Source organism: Leuciscus leuciscus (genome assembly GCF_965113295.1).
Source record: "Leuciscus leuciscus genome assembly, chromosome: 2".
NCBI classification, from domain to species: domain Eukaryota; kingdom Metazoa; phylum Chordata; class Actinopteri; order Cypriniformes; family Leuciscidae; genus Leuciscus; species Leuciscus leuciscus.
Genome location: NC_138726.1, coordinates 17,019,633 through 17,031,670, shown reverse-complemented (window position 1 = coordinate 17,031,670; position 12,038 = coordinate 17,019,633). Strand labels below are relative to the sequence as shown.

The window sequence follows — 12,038 nt, the reverse complement described above, 5'->3', positions numbered from 1 at the left end:
TCACTGGGAAAGAATGACCTCGTAATCCATTTCCTCAGGGGTGCTAGGAGGCTGAACCCTCCTCGACCACCCTCGGTTCCAGCGTGGGACCTTTCCACGGTCCTTGAGGCCATGAAAGGTGAACCATTCGAACCATTACATGAGGTGGAGCTGAAGTACCTGTCCTTCAAAACCACTTTTCTGCTGGCACTAGCCTCAGTAAAACGGGTGGGCGACCTGCACGCGCTCTCAGTGAGTGCTACGTGCCTGGAATTTGGGCCTAATGACTCCAAGGTCATCCTCAAACCAAGGCATGGTTACGTCCCGAAGGTGCTTGCGACTTCGTTCAGAGCGCAAGTTATTTCCCTCTCGGCCCTCCCTGCGTCCGACAGTGAGGCTGGGGTTAACCTCCTTTGCCCGGTAAGGGCTTTAAGGATTTATGTGCAGCGCTCTGCTGCTTTTAGGCAAACAGAGCAGCTTTTCGTTTCATTCGGAGGCCACGTCAAAGGGCTAGCCATCTCGAAACAAACCCTGTCCAGGTGGATAGTGGACGCTATCGCGTCAGCTTATGCGTCCAAGGGCCTGGATTGCCCCTTGGGGGTTAGGGCCCACTCGACTAGAGGCATGGCCTCGTCGTGGGCTTGGACAAGTGGGGTTTCACTTCATGATATTTGTATGGCAGCAGGCTGGGCCTCGCTGTCTACATTTATAAGGTTTTATAACCTAGAAGTGCCCGCCTTACAGGCCAGGCTGTTCTCAGTCCGATTATACCACATTAACATCGTCTACCCAACTCAGTTTGATTAGACTGTTAATGTGATGCAACTCATATTACTGAGTCGTTCCTCCCTGTTCTACCGCTCCGTGTTTATTCCACTTACATGAGCCCCGGGCATACTGCTCTTGGGACATTAGTGTGTTGGAATTCCGCACGCACAGCGTTTTACATGGGGTTCCCGTAGCGTAAGCTAAACTTACGCAACACGAGAGTACTCTCGTAAGAGAACGACACTCGGTTACTGACGTAACCTCGGTTCTCTCTAGAGAGGGAACGAGTGTTGCGTACGCTGCCGTGCTTGTGCTGCATTATGGTTTTGCTTCTAGTCGACTGAAATCATATTGCAACATCAGCGGTGGGAATTTATAGGCTAGTGGCCACACCCACTTTGGTGGGTCAAGAAGTAGCGCGGGGAGGTTTCCCATTGGCACTGGAGTCATGCCAAGACGCGCTGATAGGTTACAGCAGTTGCTGCAGAGGAGCCAATGGGTGCGCGAGCTGTCTCGCCTATGTCTGCCTGCAGCAGCAAATGCGTTTTACATTTTGGAAAATTAAGGATAATTTTCTGGCTTCAGTATTCTCGAGAAAAGGAGTTTTCCCGTAGTGTAAGCTAAACTTACGCAACAGTCGTTCCCTCTCTAGAGAGAACCGAGGTTACGTTAGTAACCGAGTGTCGTTATATTTAATATTGGAATGGATTTAGACAAGTTTTTACATTATTTATGTGGTTTCTATCTTAATTTATGATCTATTATAACACCCAGAAATAACATTATAACTTATAACACCCACTATTTCCTCATTATAATCCTAATTTTAGCTTTATTGAGAGGAAGCTGAGTGAAGCTGAAGACTGGCTGGTAGGAGTGGCTGAGGGCTTAAGAGGATACTGGTGAATGACACAGAGACTAATGAAACAAAATTGGTCCATGAGGGCAGTTTGGAGAGGTGACGAAAAATAAGTCCAAAAAAGTCTTCTGTCACCGTTGTGTGGTAGTAAGCGCTAGTGATGGGACGGTTGACACCAGGGCTCCAATGTTCCGACGCAGATTTCAAAGCACTATTGTATCACACACTCTACCGATGCTTGTATCGAAATGACAATAACACGTGACTGATGACATTTGAAGCTTCGAACGTCATGCAGTTTCGGAAGGTCGGGACAGCTGGTTTGGAAAAAATTGGAGCTTCACGACCTCATCTGATGCATAAAAAGGGAAATGATTATCGAGGAGGTATTATTTATTTAAATGATTTAACACTATACTTACCCCCAATATAAATTGTATATAAAAAAAGATTTTTCTATTATTAGTTTTATTATTAATATATTTTATATTATTGATCAATATGTGAATCTGTTGACCAGACTACACATGAGACAAGTTGTGGTCTCGTTGACACAAATTAATTTAGATGAGATTAGATAGAACTGTATGATCCCAGATTGATTCCACTCTTGTATGTCACGGACTTCCAAAGCTTTGTTTGGTCACATGCTTTTTCTGCTCTGCGGTGATCTGTTAGATATGGTGAAGAAAACAAGTTGGACCACTAAATGTCGCTAATGCGCATTGTCTTAAAAGCTTCGAGTAATGAACCGTTTTTCAGTACAATTTTATGAAAGTCTCGAATGCTTCAAAACACATCGGTTTCGTATCACTAATAAGCGCTAATGATGGCAATTTCGAAACACTGCTTCATGAAGCTTTGAAACCTTTACGAATCTTTTGTTCAGAATTAATGATTCGGAGTGTGTATCAAACTGTCAGAGTCACGTGATTTCAGTAAACAAGGCTTCATTACGTCATAACTGTTTTGAAATACTTTGAAATTTCAATGGTTCACCACTGGGGGCGATGATCTCTGTCAACCCATGAATCAGGAGGATTTGCATTTACACTGTTCTGACCACTAGGGATCATCGTGGAGATGGGTGTCGGATTGTTTCGAAGCCTCAACACAATACGGCACATTTACTTTAACTGTTTCAGTGTTCCACGAAGCCTCGACCTGCCCACCACTTGTAAGCGCACGAAGAAGGTTAAAGTTCAAAACAGTGTTTTATAACAGCCACTGATAAATCCAACAGAGAACAAAGCAACTCAACATACCATAGATGAGACCCAATAAAGACAAGTAGAACACACATGAACTTATATACAACTGAAAACAATGATGATTTACTACACACACCTGAACTGAATGACGAAATCAAATCTGTAACCATGACAACAAACTAGTGGCGGGAAATAGTGCAAACAGGAAAACAGTCCAAACTGAGTGAAACTGTGGCAGTTATTACTTTGCTGATTACTAAATATTGTGAACTTTGTTTTACTTAAATTCAATGAAAGTCTATTATCATCAAACAACTTTTTTAAGACTATCAATTCAATTTCCACTGTATTCAGAAGCTGTTCCAAATTTCCCCCGAACAATATAAATTTGTGCCAACAACAATATAAATTTGTGTCATCTGCAAACATGACAATTTTTTAATACTTTAAACACTTTACAAATGTAATTTATATATAGTACAAACAATATGGGGCCTTACACCGAACCTTGTGGAACACCACAAGTGACTTTCATTAGTTCTGATTTAACATTATTTATTTGTACAAATTTTATATATAATTTTTTCCAGCCCCTGTAGGCTATATCTATATTTTCTGCAATTATACACAATCGTAGTAGCAAAAAGCAGATATTCCTTAAGGTTGCCTAAGCCTTCTTTCTGCAGTGTCTTTTGCTCTCAGCCCTTCTGCTGGTGAAACTGCTTCTGGACGTTTGCCTACTTGTGAGCATAATGGACTTTAACTGGTTCCAAAGCCTTATGGGACACCAGAACCATTTGAGAGTGTTTTGAGGAATCCAGCGAACGAACCATCTTTAGAGTTTAATGAGGACCCAGGGGACGATGACAGCGGCACTGCAGCCAATCAGAAGCTGTAAACCTCACCTGCTGCTACGGTGATGAAAACTCATCATTACAATGACACTCACTGCTGCTTCTCATATGAGATGCATGGTAGGACAAATATTTCACTGTATGACGAGTGTGATCTGGCATGTAACTCAGATAAGCCAAAACCAGTCCTAACATTCTGTGTTTTGATTGGCTAATGGGTTTGCCAGTCATCAGTGTCGAATTGGACAGACAGGCAGCTGATGTTACATTTACATGTAGAAAAACAAACTGACGTCGACCAGCTGCCAAACACACACACACTGAAAAAACAAATGGGGAAGGATTTACTTTTAAAGGATTTAACAATTATAACTCAGAAATTACTTGTAAATTTCACAAATATTTACATAGAAAGTAACACATTAAATGTGAGATGTTGAAATTGAAAGATTGAAATTGTGTTTTCCTGTAAATGTACTACATTAATATTTTTTTTATAACTTTGAAAAAAAGTTCTTAATGTGTACAGAACTGAATCATGTCAAGTTGGGTTGGGATTAATTGGATTGAATTCAGCTGAGTTTTGTTGGTTAGGTTGAGTTGAGTTGTATTGAATTCAGTTAGGTGAAGCTGGGTTGAGATCTTGATTTGAGTTCATTTCAATTGAATTTTGCTATGTCAGATTGAGTTGAGTTAAGTGTGTTGGTTTGATATGAACAGAAAGTTCATGACTTTTGGTATGTTGGGGTGAATAGACTTTACGTATTTGGTTGAATTGATTTGCTGACCTGTGTGTTGTTATTCATGATTTTATTTTATGCTAGATATAATCACACTAAACTGAAGAGATCTTTTAAATCATGAAAAATGCCCAGGTAGGCCTACACATACAGAAATAAATAGTTGTACTTATTTTAAGTTATTTTATAGTTATTTTATATTATTTTATATAGTTTAGCAGTTTTTTTTTTTTTTTTATGTAATTTTTTATTGCTAACACACAATTTTGCAAATAGTCTGGTTTTATCAAAATACTTAACACAATTCACAAAACCACACACCCAAACTGCAAAATACCTAATATATCCTGCAAAATGAAGCACTGCAACCAAAACTACATTATCAAAATCAAACTTTTGCACGAAATGGCATACACTTCATTCATATTACGAGATTTTTTGTCAAACCAACTACACACTGTTGGGCATAATGAAAAGCACTCTCGTCTTTAGTATGCTTTGCCATAATACAAAAATAGTTCAAATTGTAGAAAATTCCTCACATGCACAGAAATATTTGCAGATACACACACATGCTGTTGAAACACTTTTTTTTTTTTTTTTTTTTTACCAAACAAGTCAGTGCAACATATGCACAGCAGATTGGACTGGACTGGACTGAACAAAAATATGCTCCAAAAAAAAAAAAAAAAAAACAGTACACTGAAAAAGATTGAAGTGTTAACAATTAACCATTGAGGTGTTTGGCCAGGTGGCACATGTATTGGCCAATTAGCTCATGTAGTGTAATTTTGAATGGCAGTGTTTTGAAATGGCAAACATGTGACTTTATGTCATATTGTTGTGTCTTATGCAGAGAACCGTGTTCAGTGCATTTAAAAAGGGCCATTTTGAATTGCAAAATTTTAATTTGTTAAAATGCAAGATTTATCTCTCATTTGAAAATGTATTAATTAGTTGATGTAAATTTTAGAATATAAAATTAAGATATTTTAGGAATAAAGTCAGAAGTCTGGCAGGGGCTTAATTGGTACTTTGACACCATTTAAGCCCACATGTGTTCCAAATTAGCCCACATCATCTTTGATTCACAAAATATAAAAAATAATTGATTTTTAAAGAAGTAAAACATCAATATATTTATTCAATGACAATGAAAAAATCATTTTGCTAATGTTTGATTAGAGCCCTGGGTGGGATGGGGTGGGATGGGATGGGATGGGAAGGCCAGCTTTGACCAGGCATAACCCGGGAAGAAAGCCGAGTTAGGGCTCAATACTCTCGGCATAGGGGGCCCGCTGGGTGACCCCTCCATGCCCGGAGTCCGGAGCCCCAACTCGGCTTGGGTCCCGGGTTATGCCTGGTCAAAGCTGGAAAGAAAGTGGCAGTATCTCAGAGCCGTTTTCCTTTAAAAATTTAAGATATGTTTACAAATGCATGCATGGAGCTTAAATATCTGTGGACTAAGTATCATAGTAATTTTCATTGCGCCCACATTGAGAAATGTTAAGTTTTTTTTCATTCAAGGTTAGCTTGTATTAGCTATAGTTTGCATGCATTTTGTGGCACTGTACCATTTAAGCCCATCTTAAAAAAAAATGTTAATTCATGAAAATAATCTTCTCTACAAAACTATTTATGATGTATTTATTTGTAAATTAATTTAAAATTAATCAAAAAATTGGTTGCAGGTCACTGCTTAATTCTTTGGCAGTCTAGCCTTTCTGTAAGGCTAATGGTTTCACATATAGATTAGCTTTGAATGCAAGCTAATAAAACTAATCTTTCCATTTAAAGGAAAATTATATAAAATGATAAAGTACTATTTGTTCATACACAAAAAACAATACATTTATCTCTTATTTGACATAATATCAATGTAGTTACCAAAGAAATGGCTGAAAATTGCAGAAATGTGTTGATTTCTGAAGGGTCCCGAAACACCAAAGTTTTGGGGTGACTTTGTGTGAGGTCCCCTGAGACAGCATGCACATGGGTGGGGCTCAACATTACCAAATGTGATTGGTATGCAATAAAAAATGCCAGGGAAGTAACAAATCACTGGATTGGTTAAAATAATGAGCAGCATAAAATATTATTTTCTCTTTTTTTAATTTGACTTCAGAGTTGAAAGTGGGCTTATAGGGTACATGGGCTTAATGGGTACACTTACCCTAATTTATTCCTGAGATCAAAGCTGAATTGTCTGCATTATTACTCCAGTCAGTGTCATTCTAATATGCTGATTTGCTGCTCAAGAAATATTTCTTATTATTATCAATGTTGAAAACAGTTGTGCTAATTAATATTTTTTTGTGGAAACCGTGATCATTTTCAGGATTCTTTGGTGAATAGAAAGTTCAAAAGAACAGCATTTATTTGAAATAGAAATATTTAGAATGAATCTTTTGTAAAAATGACTTTAATTGTTCTTCATTCTAAATGTAAAAGAATAGCAGAGTCCACACTGCAACTATAAAAATAGTGGCACAGAGGAATATCATTGGAATAATTTTCATAACGATTTTCTTTCCAGCTGATGGACCATAAAAACATTGACAGCCAATTGTGAGCATTTAAAGTGGCAGAAGAAAAAACTGCAGATCACACACGTTATGCCTCAGGGAACGATCACAGTCTTATATAAACTCTAAGAAATATCCTTCTTTCTCTCTCTAAATGAATATATGTCTTTTTCCAGATTGTCAGCTGTCCAATAATCTCTGACCTTTCAGATGCCAGCAGTTCAATTACTCGCCAAACGAATGGTTCGCACGTTGATGGCATGATGAACTTTACGGAGGCGTATTTCCTCATTCCCTCCACTGACTGATTCCTGAGATTAAACTGATAGGATGAGCGAAGGGGAAACCGATTTCACATGCCTCACATTTGTGTGCTTTTGTTTTTCAGCTCCTGAGTCCTCAGGATCTTCACCAGGACTTTCAGAGGTAAAGCAGTCTCTTCTATGCATGTGTGCATGTGTAAGCGTGTTCTACTACGGGCTGATCTGCTGACAGTGTGCAGGTGTAGCACTTCAGCAGCAAAACCTTCTTACACAAACACACACGTTGTCTACTTTGCCGATTGTGAAATCATTGTGCTGAGCTTTTGTTCTCTCTAAATCTTGACCATCCAATCAGAACCGTCACTGAGCTGTGACTGACAGTGATGAATGCCCGCCCACTCCCATCAGCTCTGTTAGCACGAGCAGAGCATGCTGGGAGCATCTCGACAAATTCGCCGGCACTTCATTAATACAAACTCTGAGGAAACAAACAAAGACAAACTGAACTGTTTTATACACCTACAGCACGATCCATTAACTCAGAGAAAGATCAGCTCATTCTTCACACAGCTTACAGTGTGTGTGTGGGTGTACTTGGTATTACCTACATTATGGGGAGCAAATGTGCCCATAAGGATAGTAGTACCAGTAAATTTTGACCTATTGGGGACATTTAGTGGTCCCCATGAGGAAAACAAATAAATAAACAACACAGCGCATAAATCAAAATGTTTTAAAAAAAAAAAATGCAGAAAGGTTTCTGTGATGGGTAGGTTTAGAGGTAGGGTTGGTGTAGGGGATATACAGTTTTAACAGTATAAAATAATTACTTCTATGGGAAGTCCCCATAAAACATGGAAAACAGTATGTGTGCGTGCGTGCGTGCGTGCGTGCGTGCGTGTGCGTGTGCGTGTGCGTGTGCGTGTGTGTGTGTTTTGGGGACTCCATGCAGGAATTATTAGTAGATTTGCTAGTACATCAGCTCATGTTGGAGACACACATGGGTTGTACTCCATATAAGATCACAGTGCGCTTCATGTTTCAGTCACGCTCATGACGAGACACCATCACAAGCTGCTCAGAAATCTGGCCTGCGAATAGAGGTCACAGGGTGTAATTGTTTTATCAAAACAGTTGGTGTAGTTACAGCATCCACTGCATTGACCTCTTAAAGGGATAGTTCACCCAAAAATTAAAATTATCCCATGATATACGCACCCTCAAGCCATCATAGGTGTATATGAATATCTTCTTTTCGACTAACACATTCGGAGACATATTTCAAAATATCCTTTAAAATGGGAGTGAATAGGGTGAGATTTTGAAGCCCACAAAAATGTACCCATCCATCATAAAAGTAATCCATACGTCTCTAGGGTATATAATAAAGGCCTTCTGAAGCGAAGTGATGCATTTGTGTAAGAAAAAATACGGCCGACTGCCGTTATTATATAATAAAGTTTTAAATATGGATATTTTTTTTAAACAAAAATCCATCGCTTCATTTCAGAAGGCCTTTATTAACCCCCTGGAGCCGCATGGACCATTTTTTATGATTGATGGATGCTTTTTTTTAGGATTCAAAATCTCGGCCCCCATTCACTACCATTGTAAAGCTTGGAAGAGCCAGGTTATTTTTAGATATAACTCCAATTGTGTTAGTCTGCAAGAAGATAGTCATATACGCCTTGGATGGCTTGAGGGTGAGTTAATTTTCATTTTTGGGTGAACTATCTCTTTAAGCCCAAAGTATACTTCTGCCGCCCACGTTCCACGACAGTCTGCGCACTCCACGTGAAATCATTTTCGTCAGTTTTCATCACCAGGAGGGTCCGTGGATGTCCGCATACATCGTATGTGTACAGCCCAATGTTTGTGTCCTTGTTAGATGGTCACATACAACAACGCATGTACGAGTGACTTGAGCGCTTGAAAACAAAGTTTTCTAATGCGCTGAATGTGTCTTTCAACACTCACAGCCAAAGGAGAACACTTTGAAAGGCTTGCATACCCAGATGTGCACTAGATGCAGCAGAAAGCAGAAAATGAAGTATACCCGAGCCTTTACTGTCCTCTCTGACCTTTGACCCTGCAGCTTGTTGAGTGTCTCTGAAGATCTGTTAAATGAGTTTCATGTGTGTCTCAGATTCAGTGCTACATTCATGTCATTATGATTCAGATCAGGTCATTTTCCTTTTGGACGCTCACTGATTTTGATTTCGTCTGTGTTTGCAAAGCAGAAATCGAGTGATTGTTTGGGGTGTTGTGTGTTTGGGTCTGTGAGTTCAGCTTCTCCCTCAATAGGCCCAATTTATGTTTTAATTACTGGGATTCACCCAGCCGGAGTTCACACTCACACTCACACTCACACACACACACACGCACGCACGCACGCACACGCACACAAACACCATCACACACACACTGGTTGTTGCTGTATTAATTAATTATAATGTGGTCTAAGCATTCTTCCTGTTGGAGTGAGATGAGCTGTTTAATACCTGTCAGGCGGACTTTATTAATGAGGCTTTAATCTGACCAGCACGTTTGTGATGCTGTGCTCATAAATATCATTGACAGCCGTGATTAGACCTCATCAATACCGCCCATAACTCTCAGTGCAATTAACAGAGTGTGTGTGTGTGTGTGTGTGTGTGTGTGTGTGTGTGTGTGTGTGTGTGTGTGTGTGTGTGTGTGTGTGTGCGCGTGCGTGCACTTGCTTTCTATTTGAATTTGGTAGATGCTTTTATCAAAGCGACTTACATTGCAACAATTACTATTCTCTCTCTCTCTCTCTCTCTCTCTCTCTCTCTCTCTCTCTCTCTATATATATATATATATATATATATATATATATTATTTTTATTTTTATTTATTTTTTAGCGCTTTGTTTCAAAGCTCAGGTCAAACTGAGGTCTTTGAGAAGATGAAGGTCTGTTTTGAATCTATGTCGTGGGATCACACAAAGTCTGCCGTTATCTTGGTGGGGCTGTTGATTTGGGGTTTCTGTGGAATTTTGTTTAAATGGAATCATCTCTGTTCGATCTGCTCAGTTCCTGCAACTTTTATTTCAATAATAGTATATTATCTGCAAGTACAGTTTTTTATTTACTTTTAAGATTTGAAGTACACTACTAGAGCACATTCAATGCAATTAAGTGCACCCCTTTTTAACAAGGCTATTTCTAAAGTACGTTTGAATTGATGAGTCAAAGGTAGACGTCATGTCTCATGTCTCAGTTAGAGCTGAGGTAAATATCTCAATTCCCTCTGGTTTTGGAAACTGTTTATTGTTAAGAATCAGCTTGTCTGTTTGTTGTACTGTTGCTTCTTTTTTGAATTTCTCTGTTATACTGATGTCCAGAGTCTATCCGGCTCTCACACAACCAGTTCCTTCCCCAGCATTAGAATACATTTCTCTATCTTTCCGTCATCTTTGGGTTTCGATCATGTGTCATTGTGGGTCTGAAAGCTGTCAGTGGCGGGCTGTCTAGTGCTGGGAGACTGTCTCTCTTTTCCATTTCTTTCTTCACGACGAAAAGTGACTGTCTCTCGTTATGCATGGTGATCCCGTCTCCTCAACCACTGCTGCTGTCACTGTACCAACTGTCAATCAATCGCATCTACAGCTGGAAAGAGCAAGATACAATAATGACAAAAACCCAAAGATATTTTCTGCAGTATAGTTACTCTAGATATTTGAGCTCAGATAAGTGTTTTACTATGAGTTCTTTCACAGAGAAACAAGAGCACAGCCATCTTTAGAATTTTGTCTTTGAACTTCCGTTTTTTGCGGTAGCTCTGTATATTTCTGTGGCATTGCTGTCGAACAGTAATTAGCTGGTGAAGAGGCTTTCTGTGTTTTTTTTTTTTATATGTTTTTATAATGAGCGGTTCATTCATAAATTCGTAAGATCTTACTTCATGCTGTGGAAATACAAACCGGAAGACATAATTCAACGAGTGCAGCACTAAAAAGAGGAGAGGCTACATAAGGTCTATATGACATCACTAAAAATCCTCAACGATCTTAAACATCTGAAGCTTTCCCACTATTTTCAAATCTGTTTAAGGATAGTTGATGTAACACATCAAATCATTTGACTTTTATCAACATTATGATTAACCTATATGGTTTTGCTGCAAATGTATGTGATTCTTGGTAAAAATCTAGTCAAATTAGACAAATGTCAACATGGACATGTTGAGTGACATCATGAACTCGTCCTCAAAAACCAGAAAAAAAAAATTCTTATGTTGCCTAAATTGTTTTAGCATTGCTATGTTGCAAATCATTGAATTGTAAATCATTATTGATTTTTGGACATTTGTTACTTTTGTATGATAAATAGTTTTGATACAGTGTTGGGTTACCACTTGTCCAATGTACTTCTGGAGGCCCAGAAGCAAAACTAGATTACAATCAAAGAACAACTTTTTTTTTTTTTTCTCCCAGTTAGTCACATTTAGCATCACTAATATTTTGTAAATGTCATTAGCATTAGCTTAATCCAGAAATGGCTAATTAGCATTAGTGTGGCAGAGACAGTTTATTTCTTAGCTATGCTGTCGCACGTGTCTATTAATATTCTCTTTCATTAGATTAAATCTTCAGAATGATTTGCGTTTGGTTCAGTTGATTAATCTTTATGATTTAGACCAAACTGCTTCTCAGAAGAGTTAATTGGAAAGCTGCATGAATACAAGTCACTGTGGAGATTTATTGTCAACATATTTGTTATCGTCAAACATGTATTGTCCGTAAAAAATAGAAATTGTTTTCTGAATCCATCAGTGACAGTCTTTAAATGAGACATTTGCTTAAGCTGATTTATATCA

The 12,038-nt window shown here is 38.7% G+C and overlaps 1 protein-coding gene across 3 annotated transcripts in view; it reads left to right on the top strand.

Annotated features, from left to right (window-relative positions):
• The window catches only part of LOC309484770 (receptor-type tyrosine-protein phosphatase delta), a 666,889-nt gene that overhangs the window by 429,428 nt on the left and 225,423 nt on the right, over window positions 1–12,038 (top strand). For all 3 annotated transcript variants that reach the window (XM_082151147.1, XM_082151149.1, XM_082151148.1), the window contains exon 7: window positions 7,325–7,362. The gene's annotated coding sequence lies outside the window, so the exon portion shown is untranslated. The remainder of the gene's footprint in view (window positions 1–7,324; window positions 7,363–12,038) is intronic.